Source organism: Canis lupus, chromosome 22, assembly GCF_011100685.1.
Source record: "Canis lupus familiaris isolate Mischka breed German Shepherd chromosome 22, alternate assembly UU_Cfam_GSD_1.0, whole genome shotgun sequence".
Taxonomy (NCBI): domain Eukaryota; kingdom Metazoa; phylum Chordata; class Mammalia; order Carnivora; family Canidae; genus Canis; species Canis lupus.
Window position 1 is genome coordinate 58,154,859 of NC_049243.1, and position 24,892 is coordinate 58,179,750.

General features: G+C 48.6%; 1 long non-coding RNA gene across 1 annotated transcript; it reads right to left on the reverse strand.

Moving 5' to 3' along the window:
- Nucleotides 1-15,348: 15,348 nt before the first annotated feature.
- LOC119865157 lies at nucleotides 15,349-19,215 on the reverse strand. The gene is made up of 2 exons (XR_005376093.1): nucleotides 18,420-19,215; nucleotides 15,349-17,867 (listed from the first exon to the last, which is right to left on the reverse strand). It is a non-coding gene; the product is annotated as an uncharacterized LOC119865157 (long non-coding RNA).
- Between the last annotated feature and the right edge of the window lie 5,677 nt (nucleotides 19,216-24,892).

Consider the following 24,892-nt stretch of genomic DNA (forward strand, 5'->3'; position numbering starts at 1 on the left):
TCCTTTTCTTCTAAGGTATCTACTTTTGCTTGATTTTCTAGCTTAAATTATTGATCTGAATAAAAAGAGGAAAGAGGGAATGTGGAATTCTAGAACCATGGCCTGGGAGGTGATGAAGGATGAAATAATGCAGACCTGGAACTGTGAGAAACGTCGCCTCCTTAATTTTTCCTGCCAATCCTCAATACACCTTCTCAGCTTCCCGTGCCCACCTCTGCCCCAAAGTATATGTCATCTTCTTGAGCACTTGTGGAAAGTTCTCAGAAAGAGGGTACCGGGATGAGGAGAAGGCAGGAGGGGAAGATGATTGTTTGGTCATCCCTAGTCCTTGTGTGGAGAGGTGGCTTTGCAGGAAGGAAAGGCCACCTGCCCACATTGGCCGCTTCTCAGCTCGTGGCATCTTTCAGCTCACAGGGCTGCACAGAACTGATAACCAAACCGGCAGAGCCGAGCCAGACCACGTGACAGTGGGAAATGTTTGTCTCACGTACTCAAAGGGCAACAGCACATCGCAATTTGAGCCGTACATTCTCAGTCATGCCAACTGTTTCCCTATAATTATTAATGCCACCGTCTTTCACTCCCACGAGAGTGTCCTGGTTTGCATGATAAATTGCATCACTACACCGAATGTACACCTCATAAGCTGTGAGGAAGAGCCGACCAAAAATGTCACATTTCTAGATGAGGAAGTGACGCATTTATGTCCTATTGCCGCTGTCACAAGCTGCCACAAACTGAAACTTAGAGAACAACAAAAATTCATCAGATTACACTTGCAGATGTTGGAAGTCCAAAATGGATCTCACCAGGTTACAATCAAGTGGTGCGCAGGGCTGGTTCCTTCTGGAGGCTCTAGGGAGAATCCCTTCCCTTGTCTTCCCCAGCTTCTAGAGGCTGCCCTGTTCCTTGTCTCACAGGCCGCTCCTCTTCCTTGAAAGGCAGCGGGGGCTAGCTGGGGGTTTTCGACATCGCATCACTGAAATAGTGGACCTCTTGCCTCCTCCTTTTGTTCATAAGGCCCCCTGTGAATATATGGGGCCCATTCAGCTAATCCAAGGTCATTGCCCCATTCACACAGCATAGTCCCCTTTGCAACATGAGGTCACTCATCCACAGGTTCTGGGGATTAGGACATGGATTTTCTGGGGTGGAGAGAGGGCATTCTTCTGCGCACCGCAAGCTGCTGTAAGAACTAGGCCCACCTGCTTCTCCTTGGAGATGAGGTTAGCAAGTCTGACAAGCAGGGTAGAGGAGGGCGCAGAAGGCTCCGGTGAGCGCGTCCAGGAGTAGGGGTGTGGAGCGCGGGGTCTGGGGGTGGGGGGATGCGTGTCTTTTCAAAGTCCTAGAGAAATAACATAGCAACAACAGCAGCCACACCAACAAACAAAGCCTTCCGTGGGGAACTGACTGCAAGCAGAGCGTGGGGTGAGGGCTTGGAGAGGATCATCGCAGCCCGGAACAGGCTCCGTGAGTCACCGGCACCCACTCCCGGTACATGAATAAGCACCGAGCGCCGCGCTAGGAAAGGTTACATATGAATATTCAGGGGGTTATTATCCTTGAGAAGGAACTGAAAAAAAAAAAAAAAAAACCAACAGTGTTTTACGTTGCCAAGTGCTTTACGCCCCATTCCAGCTCGAAACTGCATGCTTCTCCCTCTGCTGTTTCAGCCTGCGCTTGACTTGTGGGAAACCGTGCAGGGGCGGGCCCAGAGTTGCCGGATTCCCAGGGCGCAGGGGTGCAAAGCCTGGCAGGGATGCTCGTGTAGGGCCCAGGGAATGCACAGTCTTCCAAGGCTTGTGCTGGCCGATGCCCCTTTGTGCTGGCCGATGCCACTTTGGGGTGGGGTGCGCGGAGGCAGCGTCCTCTGAGCTTCACTGCTCGGCAGGTAATCTCAGGTACCCTGTCCCAGTGGTACCACTGCCACCTTCTTACTGTTCTCCCTCCTGGTCTGGAAAGAACCAGGACCAATTTTTTTTTTCCAGTTATAAGTTTTATATATTTGTATAAATTGCAGTTCTTCAGAGGAAACATAAGGGAGCTGGAAGTTACTGATTGAAAGTGCAAAGGGGGCACCGGCCAATAGCACAGGTGCGTGGTCACTCCAGGACTTCCGCAGAGACTCTTGTAAGAACCAAATTAGATGGTGAAAACACCAAAACACAAAACAGGGTGGGGAAAGAGACATTTCAAACTAGAATCTGGAGGAAAGCCCTTAGGAATATAATTAATGATAAAATGAGAGTGTATTTAATATATGTTGGACACTCTTCTAAGAATTGTTCCTATATTATCGCATTTAATGCTAATACACTATAAATAGGCTTGATTATTTCCGCTTCCAGGAGATAAAATGGTAGCACAGCCATGTTAAATAACTTCTCCAAGGGCATTCTTGTTAATAAGTGACCAATTTAGAAACATACATTAACACTTAAATGTCCCCTTTCTTTGTACGACTGAAAAAGAGTGGATGGCATTTAGAAGCAGAAACTTTCTAGAAATTCTACAGCTGTGTTAATGTCTTTTTTCTCCTCACCAACAGGAACACTTTGAAGGAATCGAAAAATCTCCACCACTGACATCTTGGTCTGCTTTACTGATTCAGTCAGTCTCTGTAAGCATTTTCAAACATGAGAATATTAGTGTCATTTTGCATTTGTTGTTCAAGTGGCTTTGTTTGATGGAATGCCTGGGTGGCTCAGGAATTGAGCTTCTGCCTTTGGCTCAGGTTGTGATCCTGGGGTCCTGGGATCGAGTCCTACATCAGGCTCCCCGTAGGGAGCCTGCTTTTCTCTCTCTGCCTCTCTCTCTGTCGCTCATGAATAAATAACTAAAATCTTAAAAAAAAAAAAAAAAAGTGACTTTGTTTGATTCGGATAAACCTTTCCCAAGACTCTAGGTCTACACACTGGGAGCTTTACCAGTTCCCTGGGGCTGCTGTAACAATGTACCACAAACCAAGTGGCTGAAGCCAGCAGAAATTCCCTGGATTATATCCACATCTCTGTTTCCTCTGCCTCTGCCTCCTAGTGGTCTCCTCCCCATGGGTCTGTCTTCATTCATGTGGCACTTCCTCCTCCTATAATGACACCAGTAATATGGGATCAGGGCCCCCGAATGACTTCTTAGCTCAATTATATCTGCAACAACCCTACATCAAGTGAGAACATATCCACAGGTGCTGGGGGTTGGAATTTCGACATGCCTTTCCGGGGAACATCATTCAACCCATAACAGGAGGCTAGAAAGTCCTCAAAGTGCAGTGATGCCTGTATTGCATTTGTAAATTTATTTAGCACATATTTGCATACCTAGTACATACAGTCCTAGGCTAGATATTTGGGGAATTCAGCTGGGAGTAAAGTCAGTACCTGCCTCACGGTGATTCCAGCCTAGCCAGAAAGACAAATATATAATCGCACGTGCTTGTATGTAACTAGGTTGTAACAACAGATGGAGTGCATATTAGCTTGTTAACACCCAGTCCAGGGGAGACGGTGAAGGAAGGCCCCCCAAGGTGGAGACAGTTGGGCAGTCTTAAAAGGTGAATACAGTTCACAACAACTGGGGGTGCAGGAGATGCTGAGATGGACCCAGTGGGAGGGAATAGAGTTTGCCAAGTCCCTGAGGTGAGAAGGACCATTAAAGCCAGTGACCAAGACTGCAAGCAGGAGGAAGGATTGAGAGGACAGTGGGTTTGGAGAGACAAGAGGGCCAACCATGGTCTCCAGGCCTGGCTCCGCCTTCAAGCCACCTCAACAGTCAGCGGAGTGCAGAGACACAGGGTTGCCTCAATTCATCGAGCTGGTCCTTGAGTTGATTCTGTGAAGCCTTTCTTATTCACCTCATTGATTTTGAGGTAGTTGGGAAGCCATGGAAGAGCTTCCATCAGGGCGTAGAAAGAGACAGCCTTCCGATCCTTTTGGGGCCAGCACCCGGTGGGGATGCTGACCCATGTCTCTGTACGTGGCTGGGGGACCCTTGTTTGTCTCTGTCCCACGCCGTCTGGAGGTACAGTCCTGTCTGGCAGTGTTCTCCTCTGAGGTGCTGAGTGGAATCAACAGCCTTCCCCACCTCTCCTGCAACAGCAACTGTGGGTCCTTGCTCTGCATCTCTGATGGCAGGAGCGCAGGAGGCTGGAGCCAGACCGTCATTCCACTCCAGCCACACCAAGGCCGTCGTTCCAGTTGTCCTGGCTGCTGTTTCTTCTGCCACCATGCTGCGACCCGGGTGCCTGACCCAGAGCAGTGATGCTCATTTGCCTTCTTGGTGTTGCCTGGCCTCCTAAGTACTCTCTGTCCCATGGGGCAACCTTTCCATGTGGGGAAAACCAACACAGTCCCTGGACCATCCCACACTCTGCTGCCTTCAGAGCTGTGTGTGTCAGTGTGCCCAACTGGAACACTGTGAGCCCCAGTGTGGGTCACAAGTTGATCTCACCCACACTGTGCCTACATTGTCACCTTTTACGACTGAGTCACTGTCATGCTCCCCCTCACTGGAGTCGCCTCTGTTCTCCCAGTGTGAATCATCTCAACCTGATTCACCCTCCATCTTCCTGATAGAAACTCTCTCCCTGTGCCCGTGTGAGTCCCACTTAATCACAGCGGCTACCAGTCAGTGGAATCTAGGTGTCCCCAAAAGACCCTATAGGAAAGGGTGTGTCACCTCTCAAAACAATCAGCACTCCTCCCCACTGGAGTCTCCAGAACACTTCTTTTTTTTATTTTCTTTTAAAGATTTTATTTGTTAATTTAGAGAGACAGTGCACAGGAGGAGGGGCAAAGGGAGGGGGGAGACTTTCAAGCAGACTCAGCATTGAGCTCTGAGTCCAACTCAGGGCTCAATTCCACAACCTGGAGATCATGACCTGAGTCAAAACCAAGTATTGGATGTTCAATAGACTGAACCACCCAGGCACCCTTCCAGAGCATTCCTAAGTCTTGTGGCTTAATAAGCATAATAAAGACTTTTGTCTCCATTATAGTTCCTGATAGAAACATCTTCCTTGGTCTTGGCCTTCAGTTATGCTCCCTGTGAACATGAGTGAGCTCTGCATGGAGACCTCCCAAGCTGGATGACCACGATCAGAGGCAGTCCCACCAGCAACACAACCAAAGCCGAAAGCATCGCATGTGATGTCTGAACGGCATTAGGGTTCATTGCTGTGAATGTGCACTAGGTTATGTCACCGGGCAGGACTGGAGGCCAACAAGCTAGTGTTTCTGACATTTGGGATGTCTGTGACACTTGATCTTCCCGTTAGAGTCCCCATTTTTCAAATCTGCTTTCTTTTCATGTGCACCTTAAATTCTACCTTGGCTGAATACTATTCATACCACTTCTTTTTTTTCTCCTCCTTTCCTCCCTCATGCCTTCCTCTGTCCATTTTCCCAAGTAGGTGGTTTCCATTTATCTATTTTTAGACTTTATGACATAAGGTTGGAGTTTACTTTTCTGTAAAATCTGAGATAGTTTATCTTTTTTTTTTTTAAGATTTATTTATTTATTCATGAGAGACACAGAGAGAGAGAGAGAGACAGAGACATAGGCAGAGGGAGAAGCAGGTTCCATGCAGGGAGCCTGAAGCAGGAGTCGACCTCAGGACCCTGGAATCACACCCTGAGCCAAAGGCAGACCTTCAACCACTGAGCCACCCAGGCGTCTCTAGTTTATCTTTTAATAAGGTATTTTAAACCACTCTTGTTAATTTTCATAAAAGGAATAGCACCACCATAATGGTTACCTTGTTTTCTGTGTCCCTTCTTATGTTCTTTGTCTTCTTTTTCCGTGCCTGAATCCTGCCCCGCATCTTCTAGCCAGTAAAATTCTGTTCCCTCCACAGAGGCAACACTGTCCCTCCAGTCTTCTGGTACCCTCCCCTTCCACATCTCTCATCACTGCATCATGGGAGCTCATACTCATCTTTGCGGCTCCCTTTAAATGATTTTACCCTGGGAGATCTTCCTTAGCCCTCCACCCCCTGCATCCTGTACATTCTGACCTGATAGGATTGCATGCCATGTCGAGTTTCTTTGTGACCAAACAAGCTCCGTGAGGTTATGGACAATTTCATAACCAAGCACTTAGCATGGTCCCTGGGACAAAGTGGGGTCAGGACATCGCTGTGGAAGAGTTGAATAAGTTAGCTAAGATGCCCAACTAGCCAGTGGACTATGGAAGATTGTAGAAAGGAGTGGTAGTCTTTTGGCTGTAGGAGCTTTATATTTGTTTATTTAGCCTGGCTTCGTTCTGTGCCTGATCAGAATCAGCCTGTGGTCAGCCTCCATGCCCACTGCCGAGTGACCCCTGGGGAATGTGACCCTGTACAGCAGAACCACTGCAGTGGCAGGTCATTTTTGTAGCTGGGGGTTGGGCTCTGAGCTACGTCAGGGCCTCTGAGCCTTGTGTGTTTCTAGTCCAAGTTTGGCAGTTAGGGTTCACCTCTGCTCCCAACTTCTCAACACCAGGTGAAGAGGAACAGAGAAGGACCCCCTTGACTCCCTTCCCTGATATGTTGGGATATCTGTAGCTTTCGCTGTCCGCTTGGATCAAGTCACACCACCGGAGGGCTCTATACCTGGACTACGTTGCTTTGGTTTTTTACGTAACTGAATTGACAGACATTTTAAGAACCACTCTCCCAAAACTTGGACTACTTATTGTGTAAATTTCCATAATTTTGCATATACCATTTTTGAGGACCCATTGGAAAATCCCGCGAGTATGTAAGTTGCAGAAGATGTGTTCCACCTGCTTAGCTGTTTACCTGTTGTGTGTTCCATCTCATCACACTATGGATCTTTTCTTTTTTTTTTTAAAGATTTTATTTATCCATTCATGAGAATACACAGAGAGGAGAGAGAGAGAGGCAGAGACACAGGCAGAGGGAGAAACAGGCTCCATGCAGGGAGCCCAACGTGGGACTTGATCCCAGGTCTCCAGGATCACATCCTGGCTGAAGGCGGCGCTAAACTGCTGAGCCACCAGGGCTGCCCCTCACACTATGGATCTTTTATGCATTTTTGATTTGGCTGCTTGGAGACTCAGAGTGCAACATGCTGCTACCTCCCCCCTTTGGGCCATAACGTGTATTTCTGCGGGCTCATTTTCCTTTGTTTATTTTCTTTGTCCTGATCACTGTGAGTATTGATTTTACCCATTTTCTGTTATAAACATTTCTGTAAGCACTAAAAAAAAAAAAGATGGGGGCACCTGGGTGGCTCAGTCAGTTAAACGTCTGCCTTCAGCTCAGGTCATGATCTCGGGGCCCTGGGATCAAGCCCCGCGTTGGGCTCCTGGCTCAGTGGGGAATCTGCTTCTCCCTCTGCCTCGGCTTCTGCCTTCTGCTCACGCTCTGTCTTGCTCTCCCTCTCAAATAAATAAATAAAATCTTTTTAAAAATAAATCTTAAAAATAGATGAACTTCTGATTCCTAAATTCTTATTCTATATGCCTTTCCCATCAGCATTACCAATAAGGAACCGATACAACTTTTCTTTAAATTCTTCATATTCACACAATTACCAATATGATTTCAATCTGTTACTTAGTGGAACTAAATCCCTCTTCCTTGCCTCCTTTTTTTCCCTCTTTTTTCTGGTTTATGTGGTCATCTGTGTGTAACACAAATTTCTCTGTTCTAATACCAGTTTTATTTATTTCAAAGCCGAGCTCCTGTCACTGTTGCTCTGCCAGACGGCCGTGTATGCACGTGGCCCAGAGATGGAGAGAAAACGTGGGCTCCTGCTGCCACTAACAAGTCAGGAGCAGGGACGCTATCAGGACAGGCACCGTGAAGTCTTTGCTTCATTATTTCTCACCAATTCTTGCTTGCAAACTGTGCTCTCCTTTCTCCTTTATAACAATAGCACCTGACCATTTTGCTTACCAGAGCTTTCATATCACTTTTGCAAACACAGTGATGTCACCTACTCACTGTTTTTCACCTGAGAAAACTCAGGTGGGAAAATCCAAGATGCTTTATTTGTTCAAGAGCAGGCAGTGAGCTTGAGAGTGTCATCTCCAAAGCTGATGAGAGCAGGATTCAAGTCTACCTCTCTTCCCCATCTCCCTGTAGCAGTAGAGATGGATGGTGAGTGCATCTGCACTAGGGGTATTGTGAAGTCAAATGAGTTTATGAATGCATAAGACTGAAGTGCTTAAAACAAAGTAAGATCTCAGTGGCTGTTTGTTGAAAAGATAAAACACTGGATTTGAATCGGGGACTTCTGCTTCCATACCCAGTATTCCTTTCCATGAAAGCACATTATCAGTCTGGAGATAGTTGAGAGAGCTTTGTGAGACGAGTGGAGAAGACTCATAGGTGAGTGCCGAGGTGTGAAACCAGGAGGCAAGTCAGCTGACCCCCACGCAGGCAATCTACACCCACAGACAGAGCCTCTGGTCTGCAGACTTCTCATGTGAACAAATGCAAGAATAGCATATTCCCACCAAGAAAGGACCTTTTTTCCTGGGTAGTAACACCCAAAGGTTGGGCCCAAAGTGGACAGCTAGCGCATAGGGAAGGACATTGGGTTGTGACCCTCAGAGTCTTGCCATCTGCCCAGCAAGGCAGGTCTAGAAAAAGTTTTCAAAACACTATGTGAGCCTTCCTGGAAGAATAGCATCGAATAGACCTGAGGAAGCCCTTCAAATCCATAGTGACCCAGAAAAGAGACTTACTCTGTGAAGCTATAACTGAGGTACAAGGCCAGCCTCTGTCATGGATGGCTGGTGGCTAACCAAAGTCCTGTGCCAGAAGAAATCCTTACATTGCATTTGGGCTGAGTAGAAAACTTCCACCCATCAGTGATGTCTGTCACCAGCCCGGAATAGGGGACGACACCAGAATGTTCGCAGCCCTCGGCCCTCCCACCACCTGCCTATGGACTGAGTGAGTCATCGCCGGTAACGGGAGAGAGAACCAGTTTTCCCGTCCTCTGCACCCTCCCACTAAATAACGCCGCACAACTGAAGCCAGGTATCAATAAGACAATTTTATGTTTTCGGATGCCATAACATTACTGCAGCTTTCCTAATAATCCAAGGACCTGAGCTGTGTAGTACGATTCTCACTGGGAATAAAACATTTGCTTCAGGAGGTTCTAAAAGTGAGAGCAAAACAATTTGTATTTGTTTAAAACATAATGCCATCTATAATTAATGGGATAACTCTGGCTCAGTAGAGCTTGAAAACACTCTGTAGGTTTGAAGCTGGGTTTCTAGTTCTTGAGATGAGGAATACATTTACCCTTAAGCTTTTATTTTATTTTTTTCATGGAAAAGGTGATTTCCAGTGATGGAACACTTGGTTTCCTTTTAGTATCTTTTTGACTAGTGTTATTTGCTACTGAGTGGGAAAAGCAAGGCTAATTCCTGAAATCTGCTTTTAAGTAGTGGCTGTGAAACAAGGGAGTGTTAAATTGTGTTATCATGATCTCTTTTCAGCCTTTTCTCCAGGCCGTAATTTAAACTCTTATTCTGGTTTTAAAAAGAAAGGGTTTTGTTGTTGTTATTATTTAAGTAAGCTCCACCCAATGCAGGACCTGAACACAAGACCCCAAGGTGGAGACTGAGCTGAAATCAAGAGTGAGATGCCCAATCCATGGAGCCACCCAGGCACCCCCCAAAAAGAAGTTTTTAAAAAATCAGTTGAAAAGTCTTTTTTCCTACCTTGAAATGCATTTTTTAAAAAAATGGGAGCTTCCCTTTTATAAATCAGTATCCAGAAGAAAAAAACTTCTGAGCCATTGCATTATTACGGAAGCTTCCGCGTCAACACACATACACCCAAGGGTACAACAATGTAATACAAAAGGACCCGAATTCCCCTCCCTGACCCTTCCCACCAGAGTCTCCTTCACCCACCGGTAGGAGTGCAGGAGGGGCCACCTTTTCTTGTTCACTTAAGCAGTCTTCCCAAAACTTCATTTTTGGCCTGCGTTCTGTTGCACACTTTGGCCTGACGCCTCAGAAGAACTCACCTGGAGAAGCCCAGGGAATAGTTCCAGCTTGGGAGGATCGAATTATGGGTGCAAGGATCATCCATCACAAGGCAGCAGGAGGACGGTGATAAGGGGAGGTGCGTGGAGGAGGCGGGCGCCTATGTTGTGGTAGAAAGGGGCCTAGAACTTTGATACAAATGGATGAGAAGAGAAAAAAATAATCTAGGTAGGCAAATGGTTGGAGAAAAAACAACAACAAAAACAAAAAAACCACACCCCCTTCTGACCAGCCAGGGGAATGATGCCTGGCCCACCTACCCATTTGGCCTCCTGCTCCCTGACTCGGGCCCTTTGCTGACATGACCCCAGTTTCTAGTATCATTAAAATAATAAAAGTGCACCGAAAATGTTCGACAGGTCTACCCTGACTCTATTTACTTCATTTTGGTTAAATCTCTTAACTTCTCTGTTTCTATGTCTTCATATCTGGTGCCTTTCAGATGCACGATTCTGTGACAATCTCCCTTCCTCCAGGAAGCCTTCTTTGATATGTCCTATGTTCTCTGCTGTGTTCTTCAGGCAATTTCTTTACAACCCCCCAGGGCAGACACAATGCGCCCAGGCCACTGAGAAAACATCTTGTACACAGAAGGTTTTCCAAAACAGCAAATTGCTGAATTAATGAAAGAAACAAATACTAAGGGAACTTCCATGTCTCTCTAGTAAGACGCAAACCCTGGTGCAGAAAAGAACTTTCTGCTGCCATTTTCATCTCCAATGGGAGGGCAAAGAGTAAAAATTCAGCAGATGTCTATTGACAATCGGATGGTAACAAAACTTGTTCAAAAATGGAAAAGGAATGGTATTTAAATATTTGCAAATATGCAAATCCTCTTAATAGGGTAGCACTTTACATAACTTAAAATAATTCATGAGGCATGAATACTAGGATGCTGGGAAAAGTTCTGCCCTCTTTTTCCTTGTAGGAAGAAAAATACTTTCTTCAGTTTTACACTCAGGATTCTTCTGGAAGATAAAGTCCTCATGAACTTCCTAAACTAAAGCCAGGCCTTGGGCACATTAGGGATTTTTCCATATTAATGTTTCAAATCACTGGGCAGTATGACATAAGAGAGGCAGGGCATTTTATAGATGCAAATCAGCAGACACAGGGCAATAGAGAAGCTTTTGCTGATGGTCAGGCTTTGTGAGGGGTCCAAAGGAAAGCAGGCCTGCGGGCAGGTACAGGCAGGTGCGGGCAGGTGAGGGCAGGTGTGGGCAGGTGTGGGCAGGGCTCCTCCCCGGGGACAGAGTGCAGGCCACTCACAGTCACTGTCTTTCAAACTCAAACTTAACTGTCCTCTGGAAGCAGTAAGAAACTGAGAGCCTTCCCACTTCACCAACTGGGAAAATGGGATCAAGAAGGACCAGGTCACTCCTCCTGGAAAGTGACAATAGAGCTATGCTTCTTTCCAACTCTAGGTTTCCAGAATGGGCTGTGGTCTTTAGAGAGCCTGCCTGTGCCTGTAACTCTCTCTCAGTTCCTCACTTAACTCTCTGAGAGTGACGGGCCTTCTTCCTGACCCAGGCTACATGGCACATCCCTAACTCCCTGCTTGTGCCTGGACTTCACTGATACCCTGGAGCCCCCAGAATCTCCTTCCAAGTGGAGAACATCTTTTTTAATAGTTTATCACCGTATCCCCATCTCCATCTAACACTGGTGCATGTAGAGGTCCTGTTTTGACAGCTAAGCATTCACCATTTCCTCTTGTATTCCCTACTGTGCTGCTCATTCTAAGCTGATGACTGCTTTCTTTTACCTGCTATGAGCCAGGCACTATCCTAGGTGCTTGGTAAATACTACTGAACTCCATGCCCTCATAGAGCTGACCTTCTATCCAAAGGCAGACAATAAAGACCAAACATAATCGGTAATTAAATGACAGAGCATGTTATGAAGTACTAAGAAATACTGTAGAAAAAAGTATAGAGCGGGATGAAAGGGACCAGAAGTAACAGCAAGTCATAATTTTACACAGCTTTTCTGAACAGGTATCCTTGAGAAGGTAAGATTTGGACAAAGTTTTGAAGGAAATCTGGGGGAAGAGTATTTGGGTGGAAGAGCCAGGCAGTGCAAAGGCCCTGGGGCAGGTAATTCTGAGTATGTTTAAAGAACAGGGAGGAAGTCAGTGCAGATGGAGCAGTGTGAGCAGGAAGGAGAATATTATTGAAAATGAGTTCAGATGTAGGGTCTTGTAGGCATTATTAGAATTCTGGTTTTGTTCTGATTGAAAGGGCTAGGCTCTGCAGGGTCGGAGCAATGGAAGGGCTTAACGTGCCTGACATTTTCAAAAGGTCATTGTAGATATCAGGTTGAGAATAAGGAGAATAAGAGGAAACTAAGAGCAGTTAGGCGGCCACCACTGTAACCCAGCCAAGAGTTTATGAGGGTCCAGTGCAGGGCACAGCAGTGGAGGGGGAGGTGTGGTTGGCCGCCAGATAGAAAGTACTTGGAGACCAGAACCCGAAGCGTTTTCTGACAGATGATTTTGTGGCCTGAACCGTAGGAAACATGTGGCTGCCACCAACTTAAGCTAGGCCCGGCTGTAGGGACAGATCAGATGGCAGTGCTGGACGCGTTGAATCGAGGCGCTACCGGAGATGCTGGAAAGTCAGGTGGTAGAGCCAGGATGGAGCCTGGGGATGGGGTCTGAGCCAGTTACGCACGTGTGTGCCTCGAGCATGCTGATGGTAGGAATTTATTTATTTAATTATATATTTATTTAAAAATAATTTTTAGAATTTATTTTAGAGAAAGAGAGTGAGCAAGTGAAAGAAATAGAGCACGAGCAGGCAGAGAGGGAGAAGCAGACTCCCTGCTGAGCTGGGAGCCCGACATGGGGTTCAACCCCAGGGCCCCGGGATCATGACCTGAGCTGAAGGCGACACTTCACTGATGGAGCCCCCAGGCCCCCTGATGGTAGGTATTAAAAGCCTCGAGACAGGAGACAGGGGTGGGGGGACAAGGTGACTGAGGGATGGACATTAGGGAAGACAAGGGACATAATGAGCACCAGGTATTGTATGCGACTGACAAATCACTGACCTCCACCCCTGAGACCAGTAATACACTATGTGTTAATTAATTGTATTTAAGTAAATAAATAGATACAATAAATAAATAAAAGCCTTGAGACTGGAGGAGAATCAGCAGGAGAACCCGTGATGCCCTGGAAGAGAGGACAGTGGAGACACCTGTCCTTGGACCCTCAAACCCTAGAAGGCCAAGGAGAAGACAAACGGCCACAAGGGAGCCAGGAAGGGACCACCAGGGGCACAGGAGGAGAGGCAGGTGCAGCATCCTGGGGTCATCGAGGAGGAGGGAACCACCACCTATGGGGACCCACCGTTGCCGGGTCAGGTGAGCTGACTGCCGAGAATGGGGGTGCCAGGGGCCTGGGTAGGAGCAGCTCTGTGCAGAAGCAACTCGGAAGGATGATCTGGTGTGTTTGGGAGAGGACAAGAGGAGGAAATTCAGACTGAGCAGAGGCGGCTTTTCCGAAGAGTCTGGCTGCCGAGAAAAGCTGGAGGGGAGATGGAGTCAGGAGAAGGTGGGTCGGAGACAGAGACGGTGCGTTTCCATGGTGATGGGATGCATGCAGAGGAGAGGAGGAAGTGGGTGATGGAGACACCGGGGAGCTGCCGGAGACATGTCCCCGAGGAGAGGGAGGATGGACCAGAGGCCCAAAGGATGGGAGCAGGAGCCACCACAGAGGCCGTAGGAAAGGGGGACCAGGCGGGCAGAGGCCAACCCCAACATCCAGGGGATTCGGAGCCTCTTGCACCCCCATTCAAAAGTCACACACCCAAATCATCAAAATATCAGGGGATCATGTCCTATTTTTCTAGACCCCACCCCTTCCCAGGGCATGTGTTATATCTGATCATTCATGAGGACGACTTGCCATGGTCTCCAGGGGAGCGGTGGCTGGCGGCCGTCTCAGCCAGGAGGGCAGGTGCCCCAGGTGCAGGAGACTTTCCAGCGGCCTGTGGGGGCGAAGGTCCACAAGGGAAGCATCCTGCAAATCCTTACGCTTTGTGGCTTTCTCTCCTGTGGCTCAAAACGGCAGCCCCAGTCCCCCTTACCATAATCACCCTGTCACTGCACCAGAGGGTCACACACACACACATGACCACCCCCCCCCACGGGACTGGGGCCAGGCTGCGAGAGAAACACCTCCCCGGCACGTGGCAGCCAGGGCCCCCTGAAAACAAGCCAAGGAAGCCGGGGCAGGACGCACACGGGCAGCCCCTGAAGCCATGTGGCCACAAACACAGCAGCTCCAGTGCTGCCCCCTCCCTGCCAACCTGGCTGGGAGGGGGGGAGCTCGAGCAGCACGGTGGTCACGGGAGCACGGTTCGTTGGCGTGCAAGATCTGCTCAGGCTTCTCCTGCCAACGACAAGCCCACCCAAGAAAATGGGCTCGAGCCTGGACCGGCACATCCTGTTAGAGGGTGTGATGATCACTTCACGTGAACACGATGGGGAAAAACCTGCAACTGCACTGCACGGCTTCGACAAAACTACGTTCACAGCAAATATACCGCAATCCACATGTTAGTGGGAAGTTCCCCCATACGGCTGTAAAGCACGATAAAAGGCTCATTTTCAGCTAACGTGTGAGGAAGCACGCTCTGCCAGGACTCCTCGGGAAGCCCGGGAGCAGAGTGGGGGCGTCCGCCAGGCCAGCGGTCTCGGCCTCCGATGCTGTCGTGCTTTTCCCTTCACACGGAGCGGCGGCTGGATTCCCTGGAGAAAACCAGACGCCCCCATAAATGCGCAGAAAAGGCGGAAGCACTGCTTTCCACGCCCTCCTGGTGATAAAAGTCGACAGTCGGCCAGCGAGGTGCCGTCCTGCTGTTGCATTCCTGCTGTAACGTCACTGGGCAGAGAACCCCCGCCCGGTCCCTCCGAGTCCGGTCACTGCCAGAGCCTGACAAGCGAGAACAGTCACAGTGGCTTAAAATTGTCCACGTGGGCCCCAGGGTCCACGCACAGAGGCGGGCCCTCCATCAGGACGCCTCCCTGCGGTGGCCTCCGCGCCACCCTGTCCGCTCCTCCGGGGTGAGCCACACCCGCGTGTCTGTCCCCGACACAGAAGGCCCCGCGCACCGACAGAATTCCTAGCACCCTAAGAAGCTCGTTCGCTCTTCTTCAGTATCGCCCTCCTGTTCCCCTTACTCCCCAGACCCCCTCCTCCCCAAATGACCACCCTAAAAATATTCTCACAATAAGGCCCTTCTCACATGGAGGAAAAGCCAAACCAAAAACCCCTCGCGTTTTTTACTCGAGATAGAGAGGAACAGACTCAGAGAGACTACTCGGAGAGGATTTTGTGTCAGACCCATTTTTATGCCTCATTGTTATAATAACGAGCGTACAGGGGTGCCTGGGGGGCTCAGTCCGTTAAGCCCCCGACTCTTGATTTCCGGTCAAGTCGTGACCTCAGGGTTATGAGATCGAGCCCGCGTGGGGCTCCACGCGGAGTGTGGAGTCTGCTTGGGATTCTCTCTTTCCCTTTGCCTCTCCCACCATCTCTCTCAGTCCCTCTCTAAAATAATAATAATAATAATAATAATAATAATAATAATAGAATTTACAAAAGGGTGTATTCATCAAGAAATATTTTGTGGGATCACATATAAAACACGATGAGATTTGAGCTTCTCATCATGTTTAAAGACCCTACTATGGGAGATACCACATGACCCTTCTCGGGTGGAAAATGCCAAATGCAAAGGAGAGAGAAGTGAGCGCTTAGGGACCACTTTCTGGGGACTCCCCTCTATTCCCACCTGCGTGATGGGAGGAGATAGGCACCTGCTCCACGAGGCTGCTGGTCCGTGACCCCAACATCAGGCCCCGTGCCCTGGGGTATTTCTATGCATTTCTTTCTGTGAAGTGACCACCAAGCACGATGTGAAACATTCACCAGCTCCATGTAATATCTTGAAAACCCCAGAGGGAACAAGAAGAAACAAATCGGAAGTCCTTCAAAAGGAGGGAAACAGAACATGTTGTTCATCGTTCCTCAGATACACACACAGACTGTATTGGGTGAGCTTTTGCCTCTAGTTTTAAAACCTACTGGCTCGGGATCCCTGGGTGGCGCAGCGGTTTGGCACCTGCCTTTGGCCCAGGGTGTGATCCTGGAGACCCGGGATCGAGTCCCACGTCGGGCTCCCGGTGCATGGAGCCTGCTTCTCTCTCTGCCTGTGTCTCTGCCTCTCTCTCTCTCTCTCTCTGTGACTATCATAAAAAAAAATAAAAAAATAATAATAATAAAAAAAAAAACCTACCTGGCTCGATGGAACAAAGTTAACATTCTATTCTTCTCGCAGCTTGAGGACCTTCTGAGTTGCAGCAAAGCTTGAGTGAAAGACCTCAGAAAGCACCCTTGCTATCTCTAACTTAGGACATTCTAGTTAGCAAATATTTAGTTAGCAAATCACAGTATCCGCTGCTGTGGGAGGGGCAACACCATGTTCATGTGGGTTTCTGGCCTTGCGGGGTTCACGGTCTAGTAGGAGAGACAAGTTATGCCATCACAGGATCATTCAGCAGCTTCCCTCTGCTTTTACAATAAAAGCCACGTTCTCTCTGTGGCCGTGCAGGACACATGCCACACCCACGTCCTCCCCTGCTCTGCTTCCACCACATGGGTTCCCACCTCTCTGGAATGTGCCACCCCCCTCCCTTTGCTTGGATGCATCCCAACGGCCCTTTGGATCTTAGCTTAAACATAACTTTCTCAAAAACAAGTATCCCGATGATGAAAATCAAATGAGACACTCGTGCTCATCTTCCCCCACGCTCGCCCATTCACAACATGCGTGTTTCTTTGTGCAAATGTACGACCTGCGCCTCCTCTGCTTAACTGTGCTGCATGGGAGAGAAAGAAAAGCCGTTATGTCATGTTCACTCTCGCACCTCGGCTAACATTATTCCAGGCCCCTACTAGGCTCATGTAAATATGTTTGATCCATAAACAAATGCATCTTAAAATGTGTGTTTAAACAATCCACTTGCATGTCCTCAAAATGCTACACGGGATAAATGTGATCATTCCCCACATGTCCAGATGGAGAGAAGAATGAAGTAACCGCATCCTGGGAAAGCTTTTTTTCCATCGCTCCATAAACATGTAAATACCCCCACCTGACATATCGGAGCTTGAGTCAGGGAGAAGAGGTTTGGAAGGCGTGGAGGGACAGACAATGTTGCTTCCAGGCATCACATCGCAGTCCTTCGTCCCCAGGGTGGGACGTGGAGGTGGCAAGACAAAAAGTTCAGTAAGCACCGCAGCTACTAGCCAGGGGAACTTCCAAGAAGCCCAGGGTTTCTTCTTGTCTCCAAGATGAAAATGCTGGCAGTAACCACAGCGGTGGAACGGCGATGGGCAGTGAGCAAGGCCGGTCCCCTTCACGCCATGCATGCTGCCACGAGGCCAGGACAGTCCCAGAGCTGTGCCTGTGATCTTAGCAGTGGACAAGAACCTCGGCAGCGGGGTGGCTCTGCACGGTTGTATGACGGGGTTGGATCTGCCCAGGCTCTAGGGTCGTCGGCAGCCGCCTTGTCTGGAGTAGGACAAGGAGACCGGCCTCCAAAGGGCACACCTGTCCCCTGGCAAGTGTGAGTCTTCCGGGTCTTGGGACATTTTTCATTTTGACTTTTCCGATTCTAGCTTTACCTTCAGGAGGTAAAGTGATTGAAGACGAGGAAAGTGTCCATTACTCGTGCCGCAGCTGATCTGATGGCCATGACCTCTCACGTGCAGAGCCTCAGAGGGGGCTCCTACACAGAGGAGTGGCACTGTTCCCTGCTTGCTTCTGTAAAAGCTGCATTCTTGCCTGTAAGACAGGAAGAAGTGTTTTATGTGAAATCATTAGGATACTTGGTCATTGTCCCAACTTTATAATGCCAAATTCAAAGGATTTGTTGAATAACTAGTTGAGAAATTGAACTTTTAGCATTGCTTTTGGCTCAGCCATCTGAAGTGCCACTTTCACTTTGTTTATTGCAGAATCCATCGTTCAAGTTTTAGTTAAAATCTGGCCTCCAAAACCAAACCTTCCCCAGAGACACCAGTTCAGTGCTCTCGCCTGCTCCATCCCGTCTATAAGGCTAATGTGTATTATCAGCCATCAGTTTTGTTTGAGAAATATTGCTCCTGTTGAGATGACAGGCTCCCTGACAGCGAGATAATGTGTTTAGAGAAATCCGGTTCTTGTGTTTATCTTCATCCCCTCCATCCTTGGTCACAGTGTGACTGGACACAGGGGCTCTTGCTCTGGGTCTGCCCAAAGGAGGATGAAACCTTAACTCAAAACTGTCTCTCCCTATGGCACTCGTGCTTGCACACACACGCATACACACGCACACACCCCTCCAAGCCACCCTACCATGTGCCAGAGTTGGAGGAAACTTGATCCCACAGGGTAGATGCTGGGGCCTGGGTCTGCTACAGGGCAGGGTTGCAGCACTTTATTAGAAGCACACAGACAACTGTCGGCCATTCCTCTGCTTCCTCTCTCCTGCACAGTCACTTCAGCAGGTGGCCTACTGGCGTGGCACCGATGGATAAGAAGACCCACACCAAGCAGACAGAGTGTGTCCTCTCAGCACCAGCTTGCCGCGGTGCCCTAGGTGGTGGTGCACAGAGTCTGCTCTCATGGAGGAAGGAGTGGGGAGCAAAAGGCCTTGCTTGGGCCCCGTAACTCTGCTTAATCATTAGCCCAAACTGTAGAATTTCGCGTGCACCAGATACCAGAGAGAATCGTGGGCGAGCCCGCTGTTTGTTTCGCTTTCAGGTGTAGACATCCATGAGTGTGGCGACCCTGGCAGGGATCCTCCAAGTGAAGAGGAGCAAGAAAGACACCCGCCTCCGAGGCCCACCCAAGATTCCTGGAATCTTCTGCTTAATAAACATGGTTGAAATGAAGATCTGTTTTAAAATTACAAAGATCAGAAAATAGCACGTTCTCCACTGATATGCTCGGAGGTGTGGGTATCTGAAGATTTGCCACCTGTCGAGTCTCCGTAGAAAGGTGGGTTCTGGGGTTTTCTGGTGTCAGGCCTGTGCTCCCCCAGCTCGAGGAAGGCAGAGTGTTTGATAAGCACTAATGCATTCTTCCGGGTCCGAGGTCACTACACAATCTTCTCCGTGGTATAGGCAAAGGCTGGTGCTCTCCCCTTCCAGGACCAGGACATCTCTGCATTTGTCTGTTACCATCCGTGTCACATTGCACTATGACCTCTGTAACACGTGTCACGCTGGGTTTTAGTTGTGGGTCTCTCTTGCTCTCAGCTCTGAGCTCTCAGATAGTGGAATCATGACTGATGCATCCCAGAAAACCAGCGTCTGTCCCAGTGGCAGAAACACGGTTCAGCGAGTGGACGAACCAGCGACAGCCACCATAGCTGTCCTTCCTCGCACATGCACCAACCACATGAAATAATTTAATTTAAAATGATCCATTCATCATATAATAGAAGATACTGTAATAGTTTTTTTTTAAATACTTTCTATTCTTTTTTTCTCCCACATCACAAATGATGCGTATAATACAGATTTCTAAACTGGGACTTACAAACCCTTTTCATAGGCTTTTTTTTCCCTCTCGGTCCTGTGTCAAAGCCCTTGATATAAGGCACTGTCATCAAGAATGTATAGTTAAAAAAAAAAAAAAAGAATGTATAGTTTTGGGGCACCTGGGCAGCTCAGTCGGCAAAGCATCTGACTCCTGGTTTCGGCTCAGGTCATGATCTCAGGGCTGTGAGATCCAGCCTCATGTCTGGCTCACACTCGGCACAGAATCTGCTTGAGATTTTCTGTCTCTGTCTCCCTCTACCCCTCCTCATCCCACTTGCATGCACGTGCTCTCTCTCCCTCTCTCTCTCTCTCTTTTTTTTTTTTAAACATGTTTTTTTTTAATTTTTATTTATTTATGATAGTCACAGAGAGAGAGAGAGAGGCAGAGACACAGGCAGAGGGAGAAGCAGGTTCCATGCACCGGGAGCCCACGTGGGATTCGATCCCGGGTCTCCAGGATCGCGCCCTGGGCCAAAGGCAGGCGCCAAACCGCTGCGCCACCCAGGGATCCCCCTCTCTCTCTCTCAAATGAATGAATGAATAAATAAATACATACATAAGAGAATGTTTGGATTTGTTTTCCTAGGTGTGAGGTTCACAGTAGCAGATGAGCTCTGACAAGTTTCTGCATCTGCAGCCTCGTCAGCCCTGGAACAGACAGGGCTCAGGTGGTGTTGGGGCAGTGAAGGGAAGCCACCAGCTACAGAAGCTCACACCTGCGGACAGCCATCGTTCATGAAGGTGGCATCCCCTCGTGCCACTTGCTTTTTCTGCTGCTACCCTGTGTGCAAGTTTGGGAGCATACAAAGCAAATCACAAACCATCACAGGATGGCTAAGGGCTGATGACGATAACACTCTCTTCTAGAGGCGGAAGAGATGGAGAAGAAAGGGGCCTTTGTTTCTAGAAGGATCTCAGAAGTTTAGAGAAGTTCTGCTCTGAACAATGAAAGCATCTGGGGTTTTCCATTCGAAGATACAGCTGTGCACACAGTCACTCAGCCGTATGATGGAGATACATTCAATTATTTATATCTGCATCAAGAATTTTGTGGAAAAGCTCTGTTTTCAGATTCTCACTGAGCAGATCGCAATTTCTTTTTTTGACAGGTTCCTTTACTTATATTTACCACCTCATGCAGCCACCCAGAAACCCAGGCAAGGTGCTTTTAACTGGAAAAGAATATATGGCAGCTGTACTGTGCTTTAGATTTCCTCCCATTGTTTCCTTTGCTGATGGAAGAACTCGTCTTGTAGGGTCTCGTCCTGTGGCAGAGGGCCCTGAGGCTGCTCCCGGGCGCAGGTGTCACAAGGCAGGCTGTCCCGGCAGGAATCTCTGCATCGGCTCATCCCGCTGCTGCAGACGTGCTCATTTAGACAACCTTATTTCTGGCTACTTTACCGCCAAGTTTTCAAATCTCCTCCTAACTGGTCAGCCTCCTTTCTTTTCTCACTGGACCATTCCTGCCTGTTCCTACACAGCTGCGGGAGTCAGCTTCTAAAATGCAAACAAGATTATTTTACTCTTTTGCTTAAGAACCTCCCAGGGACACAGGCTAAGGTACCAGCTTCCAGAAATTTGTAAGGTGCACCCCTCCGGCACCTCCTTACCCCATCTGTGCACCCCTGCTCCTGCCTCGCACAAGCCACCCTATGCTCTTGCTCCAACCACGCAGAGCTGCCTACAGACCCCAAAGGACATGCTCCTCCCTCTCATCTCATCCCTTCTTCCTCTACCGCGCCTGCTTTGGGTTCAGGAGTGCTCTGTCCCTCTCACTGCAGCCCTGCTCTCTCTCCCCCTGCAGCGAGTGACCGCCTTGACTGGGTCAGCGACAGGCCAAGGGCAGGCACTCCACGGTCAGCGGCTCCCCACTGATGGCTGGCGGAGAGGCCGCAGCTTGAGGAGCGAGGTGCAAAAACCCGGAGCACTCACGGTGGTGGTCCAGGGAGGACCAGCAGGCTGAACAAGCCGGGTGGACCCGACCCTCTGGGGACAGCTGCGGGCAGGCATGAGGGTCTGCTGGGTGCCACGGTGGGTCCCGCTTCCCGCCCGTTCCCGGGCCTGGGCCCCTGGCTGGGGATGGGAGCCAGGGCCAGAGGAAGGACAGAGGGAGGCCGTCTCCGCACAGGAGGATTCCAGGCGCACCCGCTATCACGAGCTGGGCTGGCGGTCGCTTTGCCCTCAGCTGAGGACGAGAGTCGGTGGTGAAACTGAGGCACGCAGGCCTGCAGGCAAAAGTCAGGGACACATGGACAGAGGCACAGAGATGCCACCGGGGAGGCACGCTCCCAGGGCACCGGGAAGAGGCGCCAACAAGGAGGACGAAAACCGACGGGGGAGAAGCGCGTATGGTGAAGAGCGAACCGCAAGTAACCAGGTGTGTGCATGTCATAAATTCGGAGGGCAGGCCATCTGCTGAGAGTTCTCGGGGTGCAGGTGGAGCCTGTGGTCTCTACGTCGCTCAGAAGCCGCTCGGGCCTCTGCCTGATGAAATCCGGCTCCTGAGTGCACGCATTCCCCTGGGCACATCCAGGGAAGACACTTTAAGGCTTCCCAAAGATTTTAAAAAATAAACTGTTTTATAAAAACAACTATGTGTGCATGTGTGTGTGTGTGTGTGCGCGCGCGCGCCCTGTAACAAGGGCTTTGTGTGAATAAAATCGCCACAATCTTTCCACCCTTCTCCCCCCTCCCCCCCAAAATGAGAAAAGTTTGTATTTTATTGAAAAGGTTGAGCATCTCCAAGTACAACAGCGCAGCTTGGAGACCTTTATGCAAACCCAAGTCTAGTCAGTCACAAATATTTGCAATGAATGATTTCTCATAACTGTAATCCCTATCCTGGGAGGTTTTTCTTTCTCTGAAATACATGCATTGTATCTCAGGAAAAATAAAACATACGACCTACCAAAAATCATCAGACAAACCTCTAACAATGTATCTCAAGTCAACATGCAGTTTGGGTCAGATCGGATCGTAAAAGTTGCCGTAAAAACTGCTTTCTGGAATTATTTTAAGTACTCACTCTGTGTGTTCCAAACCAAATCAAGATGGTAGACTCAGATGTACATTTCTGGACCTTTGACCTGATGTTTTTAAAGATCTTTGTAAGTTTATTTTGCATGTGTGGAATTTGAAAGCATTGGCTCTCATTGCTGTTGACTTCAAACCATTTTTACAAGCTCTATAAATAGAAAATATTGATGTTTTTAAAAAGGAGTGTTCACTGTCTTGCATTTTCTCCAGCGAAAAGGGAAGTACGGGAGTGTGTTTTTCTATCTACAGACACAGCTGCCCTTCACCTCAGAAGCCAGTTTCGATTCCTTCAAAAGAATCAAACACAAAAGGAATGCATCCAGCTTGTTGAAACAGAAATCTCTTGAAGGTGGCTTCCCATTTATTTCAGAGCCACCCTCTCTTCTTTTCTCTCTCCCCCACCGATGTGGCGATCAACGCCCGTACCCGTGCTTTGGAATAATACACGTGGCTCTTAGAGCTTCTGAAAGATCCTGAAGAGCAATGCAGGCTTGGCCTCCCCCAGGAGATCAGAGGGGCCCTCTTCTCTGATAATTGGAGCCTCCCTCAGCCCAGGGGTGCAGGATTCAGTCACTTCCTGAGCAGAGGAGCCTCGCTGTCATACTGCTTTGCTTCGGAGCCTCGGGAGGACTTATAAATATGCATTTACAAATGCATCCCTGCAGTGGGGCAGGCATAAATCCCCATAAACTGTCGCTATGCAGAAAGTAAATTTTACAGTGCTTGCCACCAAGGCCGACGCTCTTCTTCTTTTCCAATTAAAACAATTTAACCTTCTTTCTGAGTCTGAGATTCTCTTTCCCCCTTTTCCATGTGATTTTATGACCTCGGAAATTTCTCCCAGTGACAATTCTTTTTTAACCTACATCTTGTCAATGTTCCCCAATGTTCACTGTCTGTTTACCTACGTCACGTTTCTGCCTTTACCTGTAATATTCATCTTAAGACACTGTGCAATGCAGGGTTCTCTGCATTATTACTTCCATGTACCGCTGAAAGGACCCACTCCCTGCAAAGCATTACTAAGGAGTTTCTGTGAGTTGTAGTGATCGATGTGAGGATCATGCCTTTTCTCAACTACGAAGATGAAAGAGATATACAAGATGACATTGCAAATCACATCCACGGCCAAAACAACAAAAAAAGGTAGGGGGAGAAATTAGCCACCGTCCTTCCTCTGTCCCCTCCCAGATGCCCGCCCCTCCCCCACACCGCCATCTGTGCTGGCTCCTACACTAGATTTCTCTATTAACAAAGACCCACCTATTGATTCTGCTTGAATTCACCACCCTGGCTCTCCTCCCTCTCCTTGTGCCCCCAGAAAACACAATTCCTAACGGCGATCCCTTTGTCTGCAGTTATGGTCTGAAAAGCCATGTCCACCCCCTCTTGGGCTAGGTTTCCAATGTCACAGGGTTTCAAATGTTAACTCAGGTTACAAATCAGGAGGAAAATTCAGAGTCTGTCCTTTCCGATTTTTTCTCCCAACAGTTTCTAGGACCTACGTAAGAAAGAATTCAACTCAGATTGCACTCCGCCTGGGGAAAATAAGGATGCCCTTCCCAGTGAGTAACAGGGCTAGTTAGAAACACGACTTCATCACACAATCAGCATTTTATTAAAAAATTAATGCCTGTGAAATGAGTTTTCGATACAAAGCTGCCTAGCTGTGACTTTTTTTGGTTTTAAAGACATTAATCTCTTCAATAATTCATCTTTTATTTCTTTAGCCTTACTAAATATTAAACAGGTTAAAGTTAAATATTTGAAAACTCAGTACAGCTCGAGTACCTCAAAGAAGGTCCATGGCAAGGAGCTCCGGTGACACTGTCTCCTACGAGTGGTTCATAAGGTGTAGTGATGGTGCTATTGGTGGCTGTGAGTCAGGGGTTCTCCTTGCTTGGATCTTACCTGTTGGGCAGGAGAGTCATCCACACATGCATCCTTGCCTCTGAGCTGCCGCCAATGTCCCAAAGGGTCACCTGTGATTGACAGCAGAAACAAGGATTCCAAAACAGGGGGAAGACTTGCACCTGTTAGAAGCAGTGGGGCCCACCCAGCTCCGGCAGAGAGAGGGCCAGTAAAGTCTCCCTGACCATGGTCAGTTCTGGCAGCCTGGCCAGGTTATCAGCCCCCCAGCTTTTGTTCACTCACCCCTACCACTTGATGGTCACCACATTCCCTCCCCAATCTGGTTAATTGAGGCAACAGCGGGGTCCCTTTTCTGCTGAATAATCTACATGATTT